This window comes from Durio zibethinus, unplaced genomic scaffold, assembly GCF_047325235.1.
Source record: "Durio zibethinus cultivar Kanyao isolate XHJ-2024 unplaced genomic scaffold, ASM4732523v1 HiC_scaffold_150, whole genome shotgun sequence".
In the NCBI taxonomy this organism is placed as follows: Eukaryota; Viridiplantae; Streptophyta; class Magnoliopsida; order Malvales; family Malvaceae; genus Durio; species Durio zibethinus.
Window position 1 is genome coordinate 5001 of NW_028322773.1, and position 10000 is coordinate 15000.

Here is a 10000-nt window from a genome sequence, read left to right on the forward strand (position 1 = left end):
TCTTAGCAACTCCTATGTTCGGCGCAAGATGTTGTCTAATTAGACCGCGAATTACAAATGTCTGGAAAAGCTCTATTGCTATTTCGCGAGGCAATCCACAGCGATGTAATGAAAGTGAGGGGCCAACAAGAATGACAGAACGTCCCGAATAATCGACTCGTTTGCCAAGCAAAGTCTCACGAAATCTTCCCTCTTTGCCTTCAATTACATCTGAAAACGACTTGTAAACCTTATTATGATTATGACCGTCCCTCATTGGTTGTCCGCGGGTTCCATTATCAAGAAGTGTATCCACGGCTTCTTGTACCAATTTTTCCTGACACATTACTAATTCCCCTGGCGTAGATCTACTTGTTGTTAATAAATCGGTAAGAGTATTATTTCGATAGATAACTCTTCTATAGAGTTCATTAATATCCGAACTCATTAGTTTACCCCCATCTATCTGAATGATCGGTCTCAACTCGGGAGGAAGAACCGGTAATAGACATAAAACCATCCATTCTGGTTCTATATTTGTTCGAATAAAATGCTTAGCCAATTCCATGCGTCTAACCAAAAAATCCTTTCTTCTTCCAATTTTTCGATCTTCCCATTCATTACCCGCGAGGCCTTCTTCTCCTAATTCTTTCCATTCGACCAACGAATAATCGATAAGAATTCGCAAATCTAGATCGGTTAATTGTTCTCGAATAGCACCTGCTCCAGTAGAAATTTCTCGATTTCGAAATGTATCGAAACCTTGGGTAGTAAAAAAAAGTGGGATACTGTATTTCCAGGATTGAATTTCATATTCGAATGAACCTCGTAATCGTAAGAAAGTAGGTTTTTTAGCGATGGGCCTAGCAAAAGCAAAATTAGGATAGGGCCCTACAGGATCTCTCCCCCCCCCCCTCAAAATCGGACATGAGAGTTTCCTCTCATCCGGCTCAAGTAGTTACACCAAATAAAGATAAAGAAAGGAGTTCTCGCTTTCAAATTCTAGAACCCCCCCCAAAAAAAGGTCTACTCTTTACTCAAGTTCCAAAGAAACATTTCATTGATTCATTCTTCTTTTATTGATTTATATTTTCTTAATTCTTTATTCAATTCGAAATTAGGACATAAATGAATGTGAAATTCTTGAGTAGTCTACTTCCCCTCGAATGATGAATCCTCTTAAATTAAAGGAGTGTCATAAGGGATTTACTTGTCTATGTACCCTTCCATTCGATCTCTTAGGTCCTGCCTTACCTTACCTCGACGGTTATACCACGATGCCCTTAACTTAAAGCCTAAGCCTATATGCGATGTATAGACTCCTGCAACCATGACATATTTGTTTACTTGAACATAATTTCATTTCTTTCTAAAAGAACTAAAAGAAATGAGAATGGTTAATTCCACAAAAGAAAGAAGTCTTTTTTTTTCACGAGGTACAACTCAAAATTCCTATTTATTTATTTTTACTGACTCGACCATAGACCAATTCCCTTTTTATTTGGGAGTATTGAATACACCCATAATTCTGAGCTTCATGTTACTCCTCCCAAGAGACATGTCATGTCAGATCCAGGGCATCCCAATTCGATTGAATGGGATGACAGTTTCTCATTGCTAATCGGTAAAATCATAATTTCGATCAAATCACACATCGCAGTATACTAGACCCTCTAATTCTTTAAGAGGTTTATCTAAAAGATTGGCGATATAACTAGGACGACGTTTTCAAATACCATACATGAGTTACTGGACATGCCAGTTTTATGTATCCCATTTGATATCTTCGTATCCGATAATCAACAAATTCAACTCCGCATTGTTCACAAAATTTAGGGCCCTGCTTTTCATTTCCAATTACTCGATAATTTCCACAAGCGCAAATTCCACTTTTTATAGGTCCAAAAATTCTTTCACAAAATAATCCATCCTTTTCCGGTTTATTGGTTTTGTAATGAAAAGTATAGGGTTTTGTCACCTCTCCAACGGTTTCTCCATTAGGTAGGATTTTATTGGCCCAAGCACTTATTTGTTGGGGAGAAACTGAGCCAATTCGGAGTTGTTGATGTTTATATCGGTCGATCATAGAAGACAAATTCTGATTCATTCCGATTAAGCTTCCTTCCTATTAATCTGGAAGTTCTTCTCAGATACAAGGAAATGATTCAGTTCCAGAGCCAAAGATCGTAATTCTCGGACGAGCAATCGAAAAGATTCTGGAGCATTTTCAGGTTTAGGTATTGTTCCTCCAATGATCATAGTACCAAGTACTTCTTGGCGAGCTCTAATATGATCAGATTTATAAGTAAGCATTTCTTGTAAAATATGAGCAACACCAAATCCCTCTAGAGCCCAAACCTCCATTTCTCCTACCCGTTGTCCTCCTTGCTTGGACCTTCCTCTAAGTGGTTGTTGTGTAACAAGTGTATAATGTCCACTGGAACGCCCATGTATTTTATCATCAACTTGATGAATTAATTTCAAGATATAAGGTTTTCCTATTATAACAGGTTGTTCAAAAGGGTCCCCCGTTCTTCCATCAAATAGTCTGCTTTTTCCTGGATACTCGGGTTCAAATACCCATGGATTCGCTGTTTGCTTACCGGCTTCATATAATTCGGAAAAACACTAGTTTTTCTCGAAGCCTCTTGTTCATATCTCTCATCAAACGGTGCTATTCGATAATGTCTATCTAGTAGACTCCCTGCTAACCCAAGCGAGCATTCAAATATCTGTCCCACATTCATTCGTGAAGGGACTCCTAATGGGTTGAAGACCATATCAACAGGTCTTCCGTCTTGCAAATAAGGCATATCCTGTCTAGGTAAAATTTTGGAAATGATACCCTTATTTCCATGTCTTCCGGCTACTTTATCGCCTACTTTCATTTCGCGTTTCTGTGAAATATATACACGAATCGTTTCCGGATTATAACTAGAACCCCCTTTTTTCTGGATCCATCTCACATCGATGACTCGACCCCTCCCACCTATAGGTAATTTTAGACAAGTTTCCTTTGAAGTGGATACCTGAATCCCAAGTATGGCCCGTAATAATCTATCTTCTGGAGCATATGATGATTCTTTCGCACCTGAGGCGTTAATTTACCTACTAAAATATCGCCCGTCTCCACCCAAGATCCCAGCATCACAATTCCATTTTTGTCTAAATTGCGGAGTAAATGGGCTTCTAGGTGCGATATTTCGTTAGTGATTCTTTCAGGACCTTGGCTTGTCACATGAGTCTGAATTTCATATTTTCGTATGTGAAAAGAAGTATAAATATCTTCATATACTAGACGCTCGCTAATGAGTACCGCATCCTCAAAATTGTAACCTTCCATGGCATATAAGCTACTAATACGTTTTGCCCAAAGCGAGTTCGCCACCAACCGTAGCGGCACCATCCGCTAAAATCTGTCCCTTTTTAATGCATTTACCCCGCTGAACCCGGGGAGTTTGATGCATACAAGTATTTTTGTTGGAACGTTGATACATAACTAATGGAATGCTTAGAGTATCCCCATTACCCGATAAAATAATCTTGTCAGTATCGGTAGAAATGATCTTTCCCTCTTGATCGGCTATAGCGGGAACCCCTGAATCTAGAGCCAATTGGCGTTCCAACCCAGTTCCAACAATGCACTTCTCGGAACGCGAAAGCGGAACTGCTTGGCGTTGCATATTAGAACTCATTAAAGCCCGATTCGCGTCATTATGCTCGATAAAAGGAATGAGGGAAGCTCCCATAGAAAAATATTGAAAAGGAAAAATACTTCGAAGATGAACTTGTTCCCATGCAATAGTCAGGAATTCTTGGCGGTATCGAGCCGGAACAACCTGTTCTTCCTGAATACCCTGATTCAAGGCCAAAGAATTTCCTGCCGCTACCATATAATATTCATCTCGACTTGGGGATAAATAAAGCATCTGTGCTTTTTTTGATCTCTCAAATATTTTATAAAATGGACTTTCTAGAGACCCCCAACGACCAATCCTGGCATGAATTGCTAAGGATCCAATAAGTCCAACATTGATTCCTTCAGACGTGTCAATTGGGCAAATGCGTCCATAGTAACTAGGATGGATATCTCGTATCCGAAAATTAGCAGTTCGCCCGGTCAATCCTCCGGGGCCCAAATAACTCAATTTTCTCCCATGAACTATTTGTGTCAATGGATTTGTTCGATCCAAAACTTGAGACAATGGGTGTAATCCGAAAAAGGATTCATAAGTGGTTGTTAATGGAGTCGAAGTTACCAAATTCTGAGGAGTCGGTATCAATTTATGCCTAATTGCTCCGCATATAGTTCCTCTAACTACATTTTCTAAACGAACCAGAGCCAATCCGAATTGATCTTGTAAGAGATCCGCTACAGAACGAATACGCTTATTTTTCAAATGATTCATATCGTCAAGTGTACCCATTCCAAATTTCATTCCAATCAAATGATCCGCAGCTGCCAATATATCTCGCGGTAACAAAAATGTATTGTTCTGAGGTATATTAAGATTCAGTCTCTGGTTCATATTTCGTCGACCAATCCTTCCTATTCACATCTTTGCTGAAAGAATTTCTTTTGTAATTCCTTACACAAGGATTCAGAAAATACCGGATCCCCGCCTACACAAGAAAATTGTTGATAAAACTCCAAAATGGCATTTTCTTTTGACCCAATTTTTTTTTTTTCCTTATCGGTCAGGAAAGACAAGAAAATTTCAGGGTAGCAAACATTCTCTAGAATTTCTCTTAGATTCGAACCCATAGCTGATGATAGAACTAGAATAGATATTTTCTGTTCCTACTTACACGAGCCCATATCCTTGCTTTTCTATCAATCTCTAATTCGAACCTCCCCCCCCAATCTGATATTATGGTACCAGTATAGACCGAAATTCCGTTAGGATCCAATTCTGATCGATAATAGATACCGGGGCTTTGCAATATTTGATTGATCACAATTCTGTATATTCCATTTACTATAGAAGTTCCGAGGGAGTTCATTAAAGGAATGTTTCCAATAAAAATTGTTTGTTCTTGCATATCCTTACTGGTTTTCAAAATTAATCCTGCGGATACATATAATTTAGAAGAATATGTGAGTGATTCATATACAGCATCCCTTTCTTTTATCAACGGTTCCACCAATTGATATGTTTCCACAAATAATTGAAATTCAATTTCTTGATCTGTATCTTCAATTTTTGGAAACTTATCAAGTTCTTCTGTTAAGCCCCGATCCATGAACCCACAAAATCCTTCAAATTGTATCTGATTCAACCCAGGTATTGTATACATTTCCCCATTTTCATTCCCGAGCATTTTGAATTTCCCATTTATCAAAAAATCCCATTCTTTTCTCATTCTTCATCGAATCATATGAATCGATCTAATAATGATGGAATTGAATTTCTATTCTGTTTACTGAATCACATGAAATTTTATCTAACTCCATATACCATATAATATATATGGAATGTATGAAATGCGTATGAACGGAAGAAGAAAAATTATACTCAAATTTTAATTTATATTTATAACAAACAGCTACATAAAAGAATTGATAAATGCCATTTAGCCTTATGGAGTTTTGTATAGAATATCAAAAAAAAAAATAATAATTCAATTTCTACCATTATTATGATATTCCATATTCCAATCCGATTGAATACCAGAAAAATGAAATGAATTCTGATTTGATCTGTTCGTTGAGATAAAGACAAAATAATCATAAAATATATATCGGGAGAGAGTTGATTTTTCTAGCACTTATTTTTTCATAGATTCCATTGTTCTGTTCAAAAAATGATTCGCAGAGAAGAGAGATGTTTTTACCCATTTTTTAGTTTTTTATTTTTTAGTAGAATATTTAGAATATGATTGAAGTGCGTACGAAAAGAGGGCTTGTATTTATTAAACATATGCAGATATAGCATTTCTATTTATATATGTCTTTCCTCTTTTCTTTTTATTCCATTATAGCTCTCTAGTGGAGACAACACATGGCGTGCTCTATCAAAAATTCTATTTTTTCTTAATTTTAATCTATTCAATGAAAAATTGAAACACGATAATTTCTTGCTGATTCCTATGGACATCATATCTAGATAGATAAAATACCTCATTAGATAACTAGAGCTGTGTAACAACTTATGTTCGGGGGTTTACATAGACTCATAATTGCTGTTATATTATTATAATATAATTTATAATTATATAATTTATAATTGAAATTAAGAAAGTTTTTTTATTGAATTGAAAAATTGAAAAAAAAAATCAATACTAATTAGTTATGTATCCATTTTTATTTTCTTATACCATTAGAGAAAGACAAGTGAAGAAGAATCGTCCATAAATTTGCCGTCAATAGTTAATAGTTAATGGTTCCAATTTTTTTTGTCCTGCATTTTTACTTTTGTAACTGAGAATCCACATTTTCTTTTTCAATAGAAAAGAAAAAAGAAAGGGAAAGTTTTTGTTTTTAGATATTGTGTGTCTTGAGATACTATAACCAATTGAAGGTATGGATCCAATCTAAAAATAAAAAGGGGATACTCTCATTTTTTTGTTTGTAGCCTTTTGGCGACATGGCCGAGCGGTAAGGCGGGGGACTGCAAATCCCTTATTCCCCAGTTCAAATCCGGGTGTCGCCTGATCAACAAAAAACGCGAAATCCTATATTCTGTTTTGCTGATATAACTCGACCAATTTTCTCCGGCAAAAACAAGTGTAAGAAAAGGACTCTTGATACTTTCTTGATTATAAACTTGATTATAAACTTCCGGAGGTTTTGTTTTCTAAAGTGTTGTAAATCCTTACGTCTAGGATTCAAGGAAAAACTAGAGTAGTGGAAGGGAATGAGTAAATCTTGATATGGTAGCCCCTCCCCTACTAATAGAGGGGCTACTATCGGAGTCTTGAATTAGATTGGATAACGGGAGTGTTTAATTAACTAATGAATGGTTGTAGAAGGGTTGGAAGATACTTTGTATACAGACTGATGAAAGTCTCTGAGTGTTCAGGCATCCAATCAATATTAGATTGGATGGATAATTGGCTTTTACTTAATAAGGGACACCAAAAGAAAGAAGAAGTCTTATTATTGCTACATGTGAGTAACATTCTTTTGATACTTCCAAAAGTGTTACTGCGTATTTTGCTTGTGCTTAATGGTTCTCGATTTTACTAGAAATCATATAAGAACTTGTTATAAGCGGATTTATTGAAGTGTTTCATCAACGGTGGTGTGTCAGAATTCCCTTTTCCTTTTGACTCTGCACCGGTAATTCCACTATTATTAGTGAACAATAATGGAAAAATTCCTTCCTATTTGTTTCATATTCATAGAAATTAGGGGACATAATACACATGGATATAGTAAGTCTTGCTTGGGCTGCTTTAATGGTAGTCTTTACATTTTCCCTTTCACTCGTAGTATGGGGAAGAAGTGGACTCTAGGGGTACTTCTAATTGGGTTGAGGAATCAAACCGTATCAATTGTTTTCTAGATCGTTTTGCAAAGCCTTTTTAACTATTTTATTAGTCTTCATTTCGAAATTCTTGGATTCTAGTGGAGTAATGTATTCTATGAATAATACCCTTTCAATCAAAATCAAACAAACATTTCAATAATTCCCATGTTCGTATTTCGAAAGTAAAAGGGATACGGATGATAGGCAATTTATTAAAAAAAAAAAAGAATTCTTCCTAAATTTTCTATTTTGATGAACCAGCTCTTACCAGAGTTATATATGGACAATGAGGGACAAGGAACCCCCCCCCCTTTTTTTTTTCTGTATTTGTTTGTTTTTATTCCTTCCCTCTTTACTGTTACTGTTCAAAGAGAAAAAAAGTAGTTCTTTTATTTAATAAGATCTTGCCTTAGTGTAGTCACATATTGCACACTTACCCCCTGTTTTATTTATTATTTTAGGAATTTTATTTATGCCATGCTTTATTGACTCATTTCATATCATGGATCAAAGAAAAGAAGTTAAATTAAAAATCGGTTCCATGAAATGAAAGAATTAGAAAATCGTAAGACTTGCCTTTCAATTATTTCAGATTGATTGAAATCAACACAAATAAAATAGATCAAGCGAAGAAATAAAATTGAGATACTATGTACATTACATATATTTCATTACATATATTTAATTGATATCGACATGTATGAAGATACATATTGTAGATTCATCTATATTAAGCTTGTATCTTTATACATTACAATAATAGATATGGATAGTATGGTAGAAAGATTCATATTTTTTTTCTACCATACTATCGAGTTTGATAGGATACTGCTGATTCTAGTCCATTCATTTTATTTAATTTATTTAAGACGTGAAATTGGAATCCTTTTTTTCTTAAATCCTTGATAAAAAGTCAAGTTTCATTCAAATTAATCACTTTGACTGACAGTTTTTACGTATATTATAAGTAAAAAGGCGGTAGGAACTAGAATGAACAGCGCTGTAGCAATAAATGCGAGAATATTTACTTCCATAATTTCATTGTTTTTTTTACTTCGCAATAACTCGGGATTTAATCCCATAGAGATGATAATTTGTCGCTTGTAAATTCAATGCGATGACTTACATTTCAATGACATCGAATCGGATCAATATCATGAATAACAATATCTAAGCTATCAAATCGATTCACCGTCGAGAATTGAATAGTATAACATAGGAAGCTCTTTTATCCACACCGAATACAAAATTGGATTCCTGGCCCAATCAAAAGAATTCCTTTCCTTTATTTCTATATATTCTTTTCCACTCTTTCTTTTCGATAATCTACCGCCTTCCTTGTACAATCATCTGATGATGTATCATCTGACTGCTTTTCCACTTTCACCGTTTACAAATAGTTTACAAATAAACCCCAACAAAAAATGGAAAGGAAAAAATAAATAAAAAAGGCTATCCTTGGGAATGAAATTCTTTCATTTGTATTCCCTTTCACAGAAAATGGAGGGATCAATTGATGTATTTTTTTTTTATTGTATCCGTCGGGACTGACGGGGCTCGAACCCGCAGCTTCCGCCTTGACAGGGCGGTGCTCTGACCAATTGAACTACAATCCCAGGGCAATAAAGAAAAGTGTACAGCATAGATATTCTTATGATTTCATTCAAGCCATTTTCTATTTAAATTTTAGATTCGAATCGCCGTGTTGTAACAAACAAAGGCGCGAGTGATATATTGATATCCATACGGGTATGCGCTTTAGTGAGAGCAACGCGGATTACTAGTTACTAGTAATCCTTTCGTTATTGCCAAATCGATCGATAATCAATTTTAAAATGAAAAAAAAAAAAGAGTCTTTTTTCTTTACTTTACTCTTTCTTTTCATTAAACTTTATACTTAATGATCCTGATATGAATCTAGATCATTATCAAGGTCAGAATTTATGGGAACAAATAAATAGAACAAATAAAAAACAAATAGCGGTAGGGATGGATATATCAGAAAATTGGACTTTTTTTATTCTTCCCTAATTTTTTTGTTTGGCTTTTCTGGAAAACAAAATACAAAAAAATGGGCATTTTATGTTATGGCGGATCAGCGAATTATTGGGCCGAGCTGGATTTGAACCAGCGTAGACATATTGCCAACGAATTTACAGTCCGTCCCCATTAACCGCTCGGGCATCGACCCAGGAAGAATCAATTATAGGTTTATTGATAATCCATGATCAACTTCCTTTCGTAGTACCCTACCCCCAGGGGAAGTCGAATCCCCGCTGCCTCCTTGAAAGAGAGATGTCCTGAACCGCTAGACGATGGGGGCATATTTGCCTGACCGACATCATACTATGCTCATAGTATGAACAGTTTTTTGAAATTGTCAATATAATGGAATGATATGACTAGATCCGAAAGCTTTTTCCATCTTTTATGATTTTCCATTTTTGATTCATGATTTATACTCATAAATCATTCATTTGAATCGCCACTCTATTCTATATAGAAATAAATTAGATATAGAAATAAATTAGATAAATTCAATCTATTAT

The 10000-nt window shown here is 35.3% G+C and overlaps 3 non-coding genes across 3 annotated transcripts; 1 reads left to right on the plus strand and 2 right to left on the minus strand.

Moving 5' to 3' along the window:
- Positions 1-6560: 6560 nt before the first annotated feature.
- TRNAC-GCA (transfer RNA cysteine (anticodon GCA)) lies at positions 6561-6632 on the plus strand. Its single transcript has one exon. It is a non-coding gene; the product is annotated as a tRNA-Cys (tRNA).
- Positions 6633-8993: 2361 nt separating this feature from the next.
- TRNAD-GUC (transfer RNA aspartic acid (anticodon GUC)) lies at positions 8994-9067 on the minus strand. The gene has a single exon. It is a non-coding gene; the product is annotated as a tRNA-Asp (tRNA).
- A 491-nt stretch (positions 9068-9558) lies between these two features.
- On the minus strand, positions 9559-9642 carry TRNAY-GUA (transfer RNA tyrosine (anticodon GUA)). Its single transcript has one exon. It is a non-coding gene; the product is annotated as a tRNA-Tyr (tRNA).
- Between the last annotated feature and the right edge of the window lie 358 nt (positions 9643-10000).